Source organism: Neofelis nebulosa, chromosome 11 (assembly GCF_028018385.1).
Source record: "Neofelis nebulosa isolate mNeoNeb1 chromosome 11, mNeoNeb1.pri, whole genome shotgun sequence".
In the NCBI taxonomy this organism is placed as follows: Eukaryota; Metazoa; Chordata; class Mammalia; order Carnivora; family Felidae; genus Neofelis; species Neofelis nebulosa.
Window position 1 is genome coordinate 35804111 of NC_080792.1, and position 11431 is coordinate 35815541.

Genomic DNA, 11431 nt, shown 5'->3' on the forward strand with positions numbered 1-11431 from the left:
CATGTGATGGACTACAAAATTCCATCCCAGGGGCCTGGCAGGATGGACTTCTGGGCCCTAGATCTTCATGGAACCAGACTTCACCCTGGGGATCATCTCACCCAGGGAGGTGGGGCTCATCCCAGGAAGGGCCAGTCCCTTCCCTAATTTACCATCTTGACCTTGACCTCAACTTTTCACATTCACCCAATTTCCTTTTACATATTTGATGAAAGAATGAATGCCTCGCATACAAATCCTAAGTCATAACAGCATTGATAGGTTTTTGTGATGTCAAACAAAAATGAAATAGAAACCACAGTTGAATGCAACTGGAGTGTGTGTGTGTGTGTGTGTGTGTGTGTATGTGTGTGTGTTGGCAAAATGAAGAGAGAAATTTAAAGCATTTTAATAACTGGAGGGGAACAGGGTCCATAGGTACAGGAGTTTTATACTGAATTTGGGTAGAGTGATGGGGAGGTGAGGTGGAGACAGTCATTAACAATTGTCTCATTTATAATTCCCTGGCCCCCTTCTCCTAGTTCAGTAAAGGCACCCATAAAATATTCTTGTTCATTCTATAGGCAGTCAATAGTATCTGACAACAGGCAGGTCAGCAAAAATGACAATCGTATCCACAACATGGAAATTACCAAAGAAAACCATTGTTTTGAAATTAATGCTTCTTAGAATCAATAACACATTGGAAAATTGATATTGACTACAATGTGTTTGTGGTGACTTTCAACAGGGTTGCAGGGTCCATTGGCTCCCTTTTTACCACAGACATTAAATTAGTAAGTCACTGTGCACATCAGTTATCCCATTGTCTGACCCATTCTTATAAAAGAATGCCTGAGCCTAATAAGAGCTCAGGGAATATTAACAACTATTTGTAAATTTGCAGGTGGCATACTAGTGTTTTATCATTTGTTGGTAAAAAATTGCCATGAATTAACACTAACAATATTAAGGATTTTATATTAATTTATATTAAGGATTAATATATATTAATTTATATTAAGGATTAATATTAAGGGTCAGCTCCATGCCGCAGACCCTAAGGAAACTCATAAATATGTCAACCCCCCACCCCCTCATGATTGGAACCTAACCTAACAAAGCAAGGTTTAGGCCACATCTATGACAACTGCTTTGTTTTCCAGATGAGGAAACTGAGTCCCTGAGAATAAAGAACTAAATCTAGAACTCAATTTTCCTGAATCCCGGCTTAGTGAACTTTAAACGATAGTGTCCGATCTCTTCTGTGCCAGGAATTTGCATAATTGCAGCAGAGGAAACCCAAGAAATATTTAAAGCAGTGAAAACCATTGTGTTCATGGTTTGTGGTTTATGCTGTACTGGAGATGGTGTTCACAGAGGACAGGAATGTCACAGGCAGTGTGTCAAAATGGACAGTATGGTAGCAGAGTCACGGATTCCAATCCCAGTGCTGCCGTCTTCTAGCAGGATGACCTGAAATAAGTTGCCTAACCTCCACAAGTTTCTTTAAAAAGGAGACAGGGGCACCTGGGTGGCTCAGTTGGTTGAGCATCTGACTTCGGCTCAGATCATGATATTCCGGATCATGAGTTCGAGCCCCACGCTGGGCTCGAGCCCCACGCTGGGCTCTGTGCACAGAGCCTGTCAGCACAGAGCCCGCTTCAGATCCACTCTCCTCTCTACCCCTCCCATGCTTGTGCTCTAACAAAAATAAATATTTAAAAAAAAATTTTTTTAATAAATAAATAAATAAATAAATAAATAAATAAATAAATAAGAGACCAAATACCTTCCTTAGATGTAGCTCTCGGGAATAAAACAATAACGAACAAAGCACCAGCCTCATTAGACATATGCTAGCTCCCTCCCTTTTTTGTCTCCCTCCTGGAGCAGCCAATCAGATGTTCATAGAGAATATAGACTAGAGAAGAACCCCAAGCAATTTGGATGCTTTCTTTTCTTCCCTGAGTTGGCAGGTGGAGAGTTGCCATCCCTTGTACATGGCAACTGTGAATCCCAGCCGTCAAGATCATCACTTGCCTGACCCTGCTTGCCTGGATTTGGGGTGTCTCAGTCACAACCAAGGCTCATTCTCTGAAGCACAGCCCAGGAGAATAGAAAATCAGCCTTCCCACTTACTGAATGCAGTGCCACTGGCTCTCAATACACAGACAAACCACACAAAACCAAGGCCTCAAAGAGGTTTTCATCTCTACCTCTTCTTCTAAGAAATAGGCAACTTCTCCTAGGAATCTTTGAGAAAATCTGCATTTCTTTCATTTGTCCAGCAAACTGTCCCCTGAAAAATAAATGAACTAAGATGAAATTCACTGACCTTGCCAAGGTGCTCTTGGGGCTCTCTGGGTCCCTGGATGACTGTGTGTTGACCTTGACTAACTCATCCACGTAGGGTCTACATGCAGACAGTCGTCACCACCAGGTCCCCCTCAGAAGGCTCCCTCCTCCTGAGTGCAGACTGCATGAAAGCAGAGATATGGCAGAGGTGACTCTTCCTGTTCCAGAACTGCTGATACAGAGACCAGAGGAGGCCAACACACACATAGAGGCACCCAGTGACACACCCAGAGTCTTCCTACCCCAAACAACCCACCCCCACCCCACTCACACACAGGAAAACAGACAAGCACACAAATTATCACACACACACACACACACACACACACACACACACAGAACATCCACACTCAGTGTGTACTCGAATGCACACCTTTGCAGAAAGCCTGCTGTGTGACATGCCTTGTACACCCACACCTGCCCAGGTACTCTGTGCACCCCTCCCCTTGATCACCTGCAGCTCCTGTGGCAGTGCAGCACATACCAAAAGTCAGACAGAATGGAACTTGAATTCCTGTTCTAATTTCTTCCACTCAAGAGCCACAGACCTTGGGAAGGTCATCCAACCTCCTAAGTCTCCATTTCCTCATCTGCAAAATGGCGGCAACAATGGTTTCCACCTCATAAGGCTGCCATGAGGTTCCAATGGGGTAATATAAAATACTCGGCACACTGCCTATCAAATACCCCATGTTCCATAAATGAGGGAGGTAGGCTTTAGGCCCACAATCTCCTCTTCACAGAATTCAAAAAACTATTTGGAAACCAAAAGATTTTTCACAGCCTCACCTGACTGACATGAGGTTTTTAGGATGCTTATTCACCTCACTTGATAATATTCACATGTTTTGCAGCAGAACTCTTAGTGTGTTTGGCTAGGGTACTGCCTCAGTTGCTGCTGAGACAACTGAGTTTCCTCAGTAAACAACATTTATCACTTTATTTTTCTGAAATCTGGAAAATAAAAAACCTTAAGTTTTTAAACAAATGGTCCCAAGGATTTGGACAAGGAATTGTAGACCAGTATAACTATTAATAACTGCAGTTTCTAGAACAAAAATAAGAACATATGGGTAATAATAACTATTACAATATGATTAGATTATAATGAAATAACAGCTCTTGTTATTACCATTACATCCATATGCCCTGCCTCATTAGTGCATTTGTCTAAGTGTGAGCCATGGTGGTGGGTTCACATGTTGCCCTTCTTCCTCTCCCCCTCAGAGATTGACTTTGTCCTTGCACTTTCCCCATGTCAGGAGGGACTGAAGCTTCTCCTAACCTGTCAGTGGAATGAGTGCCTGGGTCATTGAAGCTACCCTGATCTTGTTCCTGGAAAAAGTCTTCTGGGCTATTGTAACACATGCTCACCTCTCTTTTGCACGCACACACACACACACATACACACACACACACACACACACACACACACACACACGCATATATCAGGATGCTGATGGCCACAGTCCTGGGTTCCCTATAAGGTAATGTAGCAGAGTTGATGGGGAGGGAGGAGGAAGCATCTCTTCCCAGAGGTACTGTGAACACCTGGACAGCAGCGGTCTCTGATCTCACTTCCCTGAAACCCCCACACCAGTCTGAGGACTAGTGCCATCAAAAATGACTAGCAGATACTGGTGCAACTGACAAATACTTGGATTTTCTTCCCTCTTGAAACTATGACACAGTCAATAAATGGGTGGCTCTCTTTAAGTCCCTGTCACCTGAGACCCTGACCAGACCTACAGTTTTCTGCATTGGTGGCTCTAAGGCCTTAGTCCTCAACCTTGGAAGCTCATTATAATCACCAAGATTTTTTTTTAATTCCAGCAGACCACACCCCAGCCCAATTAATTCAGAATCTCTGGGATGAGACCCAGTATTCTTTAAGCTCCCCAGATATTTCCAAAGTGCAGCCAACACAGAGAACTACTGTTTTCCAGGTGTCTGGAAGGAAGACCACACCTGCATGTGTTACTAAGTCCCACCAAGCATCTTTCCCCAGGGTGACCCAAGTGGCCAGGGACCTCGGCTCAATTACTGAGAGAGGAGAATCTTCTCCCAGAGAAGACTGTGCAGGTTGCCCTGGAGTAGGAATCTAGAGGGGAAGCAGCACCGGGTTCCTTAGAGACTGAGCCATGGAGAATCCTGGAGCAAGAGTTCTGGGTGAGTTCACAGTCAGCTCGAGGTCTATGGAAGGAAAGGTCACCAGACAAGATACAGGGTGCCCAGTAAATGTGAATTGCAGTTAAAGAATGAACATTTTGTAGTATAAGTATGACCCAAATAGTATATTAAAAATTATTATGTATCTGAAATTCAAATTTAACCGGACATCCTATATTTTTATTTCCTAAGTATGGCAATGCTGGAGTGAGGGGGCAGGTATTCCTGACTGACCCTTACTTGTGTCATGAAAGTTTGTTCATGTGAAGAAATGAAAAAGCAGTATGTTTTTTTTCAAATGACATCCATCCCATTTGTCAGATAAGCACGAGTTGCAGTTTTCTTTAAAAAAAAAAAAAAAAAAAAGCAAAAGCAAGCTTATCCACACATCTTTTTCTTTTTCTTCCAGAGACTGGTCCCTCACATCATGCTGGCCCTTTTCCTCTTTGTCATAGGTGCTTCCAACCTGTAATGGAGGGTATGCAGAGATACCCTCCCTTTCTGCAGGCATTGCATGAAGACAGGACTGAGTCACTGGCAGAAACACCCTCAGCCACCTACGGTCTATTGGTCATCCCCCAGCAAATCCCAGAAGGGTCCCAGGCTCAGGGCTCTTGCCTGCCCTAAGCCCAGGAAGCTTTACTCAGAGAAACAAGAGCAGAGGGAACCGGGCTGCGTAGAGATGGTGTTAACTGGAGCAAAAGATTTTGCCAACTGGAAACAGTAGCTCTAGGCAAGCTCAGACCCAAGGAACTCTGTGAAACTCCAAGCCTGACTCTAGCCTGGCTCCCCCAGGGAAGACAAGACTAAACCCCCATTAAGGCAAGGCAGAAAAAGCTTTGATAATAACAATGAATCAACTAACGGCAAATAGAAGGAAGTAATGTTCATATATTTCTCCTGTCTCTCTGTGAATTTTAGTCTTTATAAGAAGAGGACAATTTGCTCCAGAGCCTCAAGACCTGCTGATCAGTCTGATTCATGCTTCACGACTGAAGAGACTCTAAAAACGCCATCAAAGGTGGCCTTGGCCAGGAGCTGTCACCTAACTGTCCCCAGCCTGCTGGAGCAGTAGGGACCCCAGGTTGGGTACTCTGGCAGATCCCTGAGGGATTAGCTTCCCTAAGATCCAGCTTCTGCAGAACACTGTCTTTCCAGTCTCAGGAGCATTCTCTGAACCCCACAGCATGCTGGTGCCCCTCTCTAACACAACCTAGTCCCTTCCAGCCATCGCCATCTGTGTGCATCAACCCTACCAGATGCATGACAGGGGTGTACGGGGCACATCCCACATCCTTTCCACCACACGGTTGCTAGTCTGGTGCTTTGCTCTGAAATATGTGATGGATGAATGAGCAAGAAAATAAATGAGGAGTGACAGCCACCTTCCCTTTAAATATACATGTTTACTATCTCCTTCATCTTTCAATAGGCTCATAAGGCCAGAAGTGGTGCAGTTATTAAGCTCATTTCATAAGCTACAAGACAAGATTTGGATCTGTTACTTCCCTAATGGGCTAAAACTTGTCTGTGGCAAAGGCAGCTCATCCTCCCCATCCCAGAGTCCTGCCTGCCTCAGTGTTCCTGTCCCACACAGCACTGCCTCTTCACCAGTGCTGGGCACAAGTCTCCAAATGCTTGAGAACTTTCACCAAAAGCATGGAGACCGCATGTGGTCCACTTCTTCAACAGTAAATAAATTGGTAGTAATAGCCATATCAAAGTATTAGGGAAAGGATAGGAACTTCAGTGGGGGCTGTTTGGGTAAAATGCACAGACTGAATCCTTTCAAATAAAAAATACTGTCAACTAAAATTCATTCTCAAAGCTAGAATGCTTTCTCAAGGAAATCCAAGCATTCCAAATCCAAATATCTATTTGGGGCATGTTCATTTATTGAGTCATTAACTAAAGATTCACTGAGTGCCCACTGTATGTCAGGCATGGCTTTGGGAGCTGGGTTACAGTGGAGGAGTGAGAAAGGCTTTCTGTCCTCACAGAGCCTATGTTCTAGTGGGGGGAGCTAGATAATACAAAATAAACCAAATAAACAGGTGGCACAGAGTCAGATTGTGATGAGTGCTTTGAAGAAAATAAAACAGGATAGTATGACAGAAGGCAACTGAGGAGCTGCTTTAAAGTGGGTGTCAGGGAAGGCCCTTTGGAGGAGGTGACATTTAACTGAAGACCTGCCTGACAGGAAGGAGGCTACCTCGTAAAGATGCAAGGAAGAGCATCCAGGCAGAGGCAACAGCCAGTGTCAAGGACCAGAGGTAGGCACAACCTTGGGGTTTCTGAGAAACAAAAAAGGCCAGTGAGGGAGAGTGGGATGTACAAAAAGGAGAACAGAATAAGGACATTAGAGAGCTGGACAAGGACAAGGAGTTTGGGTCTTTGACTCAGTGTGACAGAAAGACATTGGAGGGTTCACGCAGAGGAGTGAGTGATTTTATCTGTGCTCTAGAACTGCCATTTGGCTTTGTGAAGACTTGTTTGAGTAAGAGGCAGAAGCAAGGAGACAAGCTAGAAGAAAGCTGTTGTGCTATCCCCATTGCAAAGACTGTGACCTGTCTCTGGCAGAGAGAGAAGTTCACAAGGATGTGGAATATGATTGCAAACAAAGTCAGTGGGATTTGCCAATGAAAGATGGCCAGAAAATAGAGGAACATGATGATTGGGTTTTTGCTTGGCTTCATCAACTAGATTCATGGTGATGCCATGTACTGAGCCTGGGGAAAGAGAAGTCAAAGGAGGAAATCAAGAGTTTCATTCTTGAGTGGTTGAGGCCTGAGATTCCTAAGAGATACCCAGACATAGATGAAGAGAAGATCGTTGGATATGTTGCGTCTCAAGATCATGGAAAAGGCCATACATTTGAATTTTGGAATCATCAACATAAGCTTAGTCATTAAGGTGAAATTTCCCAGAAAAGGGAAAGCATAACTAAAGAAGAAAAGAGGGCCCAGGATGATACTCTCTACATTCCTGCATTAAGGTGGGTCCAAAGAGCCAACAAAGATGAGCAGGATGTGGGCACTAAAGCAAGTGGAAGCACAGAACAGCACAGAGAGCTGTGGGCTAAAGTAATCATGAAAGGCTTCATGGAATAGGTGGCATCAAGTCAAGTCTTGGAGACAGTGTGGAACTTAGAACAGTGTAGAGCAATTAAGAGCATTCCAGGTGGATGTAAGAGTATAAGTAAGGACATGTAGTGGTGCTGGTGGAGACAGTCGGTGGTGACAGTAGTGGCAGGAAGAGGGAGAGGTGGGTGGTGCATGACTAGGATCACTACTCACGTGTTGTGGCCACGAGCCAGGGTTTGATGGTGTCTCCCATAGCTTGCCATCTCACCTGAGTTGTGAATACCTTAAACGTCCTAGGAGTCAGGCCTGAGCATCCAGGGCTGCTTCCTCCCTCTGCAACCACATCAGCAAAGGGCCACTGAGAGGATGGCCCAGGACTCAGGTCCCTTTGCCCACCGTGCAACCAGGCCACCAGCTGCCCTGCATCAAACCCCTCCTTTAACTGCTGTATACTTTCTGGAGGGAGGTCATGGAGCAGCTTGACCTCCATGGAGCAAGAACTCAAGAAATTATCTCCACTTTTAGTGCTATTCTCTTCAGGCAACTGAAGAAGTTTACCTTCAGGCACATATAAGTTTACCTTATAGGCCTCTCTCTGCCCCAAATTAAGGTGGCTTCTTAACTAAAGTCATCTCTCAGTCCCTCAGTAAGTGAAGATGCCTTGTCTTTCCAACTTTGCTCCTTACCTGCTTCCAGAGGTTTGCTCAATAAACCAGTTTCTCCAGATTCTGCTTATTTTGTAGGAAATTTTCATTCTAACCAAAGAATCTGGATTCCAACCTGGGCAAAATCACACCCCATCTTGAGTGTTCCCTAATACCCAGAAACTTGTGATATGCTTCACATCCTCAAGCCTAAAATCAAGAAAGCATCTAGAGCTGGGCTTGAGATCTGGGTCCTCAGAAGAGGGACTCATTCCCAAATGGAAAGCCCACGGATGGAGCCAGGGAGGTGGCCACCTTGTTAAGAGAGAAAACCTCCTGCAAGAAGAGAGAGAATGAGAGAATGGGTTGGATGATTTGTGTATTGGCATCTTCAACCACACCCCAATGTAAAGGAAACCCCCACAAGTATGTGCACACACACACATGCAAATGTGTACAACTTACACACCACACACACACACACTCACAAATCACGAACCTGTGTTTACAAACCACCCAGGAGATTCTACTAGAGTCCCTTTAGGTATATCCCCTTTACAATGTTCATGTTTTCAAATACATATACACATAATTGTGCAGTATTCACTTCTAGCCTGGCCTTCCTTCAATAAGAGAGGACACTGACTTTCCTGCCAACTGCTATCTACAAGGTACCTGGTGCTGCCTAGGGCTCTCCCTGTACCTCTTGCCTCCTAATTTGACTGCAAGCTGATGGAACGACCCCATGTGTTCAAGACATCCTGCTCTTAGCCCTGCCTCTCTGTTCTGTCCCCTGGCTCTAGCTAGTCAGCTGTAACTATTTGCACATGTTAATGTCTTATTGGTGTCTGTTCTTGGGCCTTTTAAATATGCATGTGTGTCCTAAATACTGGCCTGTGGCAGAAACCACATCTTTCAAATTAGGCCAGGAGATCTGGGGCTCCCCAAGGGTATGGACTGTTTGTCTTCCACAAGACTTGAGACACCTGGTGATGGTGTGCCTGTCAAACCACTTAAGCTGGAAGCTTCTTAGAGGCTGGGGTCCTCACCTCTATTCTGCCAGGGTGCTCTGTCTGGCCCCCAGTTCAGGGTTTCGCACACAGAAGATGTTCTGTGGGAAGCATGAGTGTCTGAGGACCCTCGTTTCCTAACTATTGGTATGCCTGCCAGTCCTTTTTTCAGCCAGTGCACACAGAGGGACAGTTATCACAAGGACCCAGTCTTGGTTGTGTCAACCAGGTCTGATGACACAGGCCTACTTGACCATTTGTCTACACGGGTCCAGTTTCCAAAACACCAGGAAGAACGCTTGGATGCTCCTAAACCCTGCCCACCTGCTGGCTGATGTCCATTTTCTTTTCCATCATTGGGTTTAAAACATAGAAGGCAAATCTCCCTTGGATACTATTCCCTCCAAGAGGTGAGTGCCTGATTCTGGTGCCTCTTTGACAGAGGGGCTGGGCCCATCTTGGTGATGGTCCAGGGGAAATGACCTCCAGAGAAGGAAAACTGGGTAACGGGGGCACCTGGGTGGCACAGTAGGCTAAGCATCTGGCTCTTGATCTCTGCTCAGCTCGTGATCTCACAGTTTGTGAGTTCAAGCCCCACACTGGGCTCTGCAGTGATGGCGTGGAATCTGGTTGGGATTCTATCTCTCCTTCTCTCTGCCCCTCACCTGCTTGTGCTCTCTCTCTCTAAATGAATAAATTAAAAAAAAAAAAAAAAGAAAACTGGGTAATGGATGGGAGATTCAAACTGAATCCTCACATTATGTTCTACCTGCCCTGGTTCTGGCACTTTCCTCTTTGTTATCTCATCTACTCAAAACCTTCCCCACTACCACCTATCCAATGTGTAATAAAGAGTTATCTAGAAGACGTAGGATTGTGGAAGCAAGCAAGAGCATCCTCTGCTTCAAGAAGGTGCTCAGCCTCTTCTACAGACTGCTCAGAAGGGTCAGGAAGTGTAGAGTCCTGTAGCCAGAGCATCAGCATCTCCTGCTGAGGTGCTCTGACACTTTTTCATACTACCGTTCCAGTAGCTCAGACAGGTCTCTGGAGTTAGCTGTTGACCACTGGCACCTCTGGTAGATGGCAAGCAGCTTGAGTAGGAAGTAGGTCTTCTTCCTCTTTATATTCCAGTACTCAGCACAGAGAGCAACATGGTGAGCACTCAGCTAGCACTAATGACAGAACTATGAACACAGAAAGGCCTTATCATAGGTCTCAGAGGAAGCAGACTCTGAGATGAGGAAGACTTACAGGCAGGAGATTGACTGGTATGTCCTTGGGACCCAAACCTATGAGCTAGGGGCAAAGAAGGATGGAGCAGACAAAGGAGGTGAACTGCAATATCATCACTGCAGAGAGCTCTGGAGCTGATAGGCCCTTCAAATTTAGCCTATCTTTATACACTATCCTCCGCCCATCTCTGCATGAGGGCTGGCCCACGGTATCAACACCCCCAGCAGCCAGAAGAAGGATTATGTCAGTGCCCAACAAGGGATCTATAATAACTACCACAGAAACCCTGGTGAAGAATTAGTATTTAGGAAATGGAAACAAATGTACTAGCGAAAGAGTCTAGGGACCCAAACCGGAAGCCCTGTGTGGTACTCCACATGTGTTTTCTGATCTTGGACAAGTCATTAAAATAGCTCCTCAGCTATTACTTTTTTTTTATCTGTAACACCAGGTTATGAGTAACATCCGTGATTAGGACTAATGGCTGCACATTAAAATTTCCTGATAAGATTTTTAAAATTACCCAACGTTAGTCCCCACCTCATACCAACTCAGGATCTCAAAGTGTGTGGCAGCCAGGCATCCGTGTTTTTTAAAACTTCCTGGTGATTTTAATGGCCAGCTCAGTTGAAGAACCAATGGACAGTGCATGGTCCTTAGGGTCCCTTCTAGATTGATTTCTTATGTCTATATATTAGATTTCTAGTGTCTATGCTATGTAGCCAAAAACAAGCTCCCACCATGTACAGAAGGACCAAAGTGAGCGGCAGTTGCAGAAACCCCTCCAAATTCACCCCTTTTTATGGGCTGAATTGTGTCCCCTCCAAATTCATATTTTGAAGTCTAACTCCCAGTACATCAGAATGTGACTATATTTGGAGACAGGGCCTTTATAGAAACAATTAAGTTAAAATGAGGTCATTTAGGTGGACCCTAATCCAATAAGCTGGTGTCC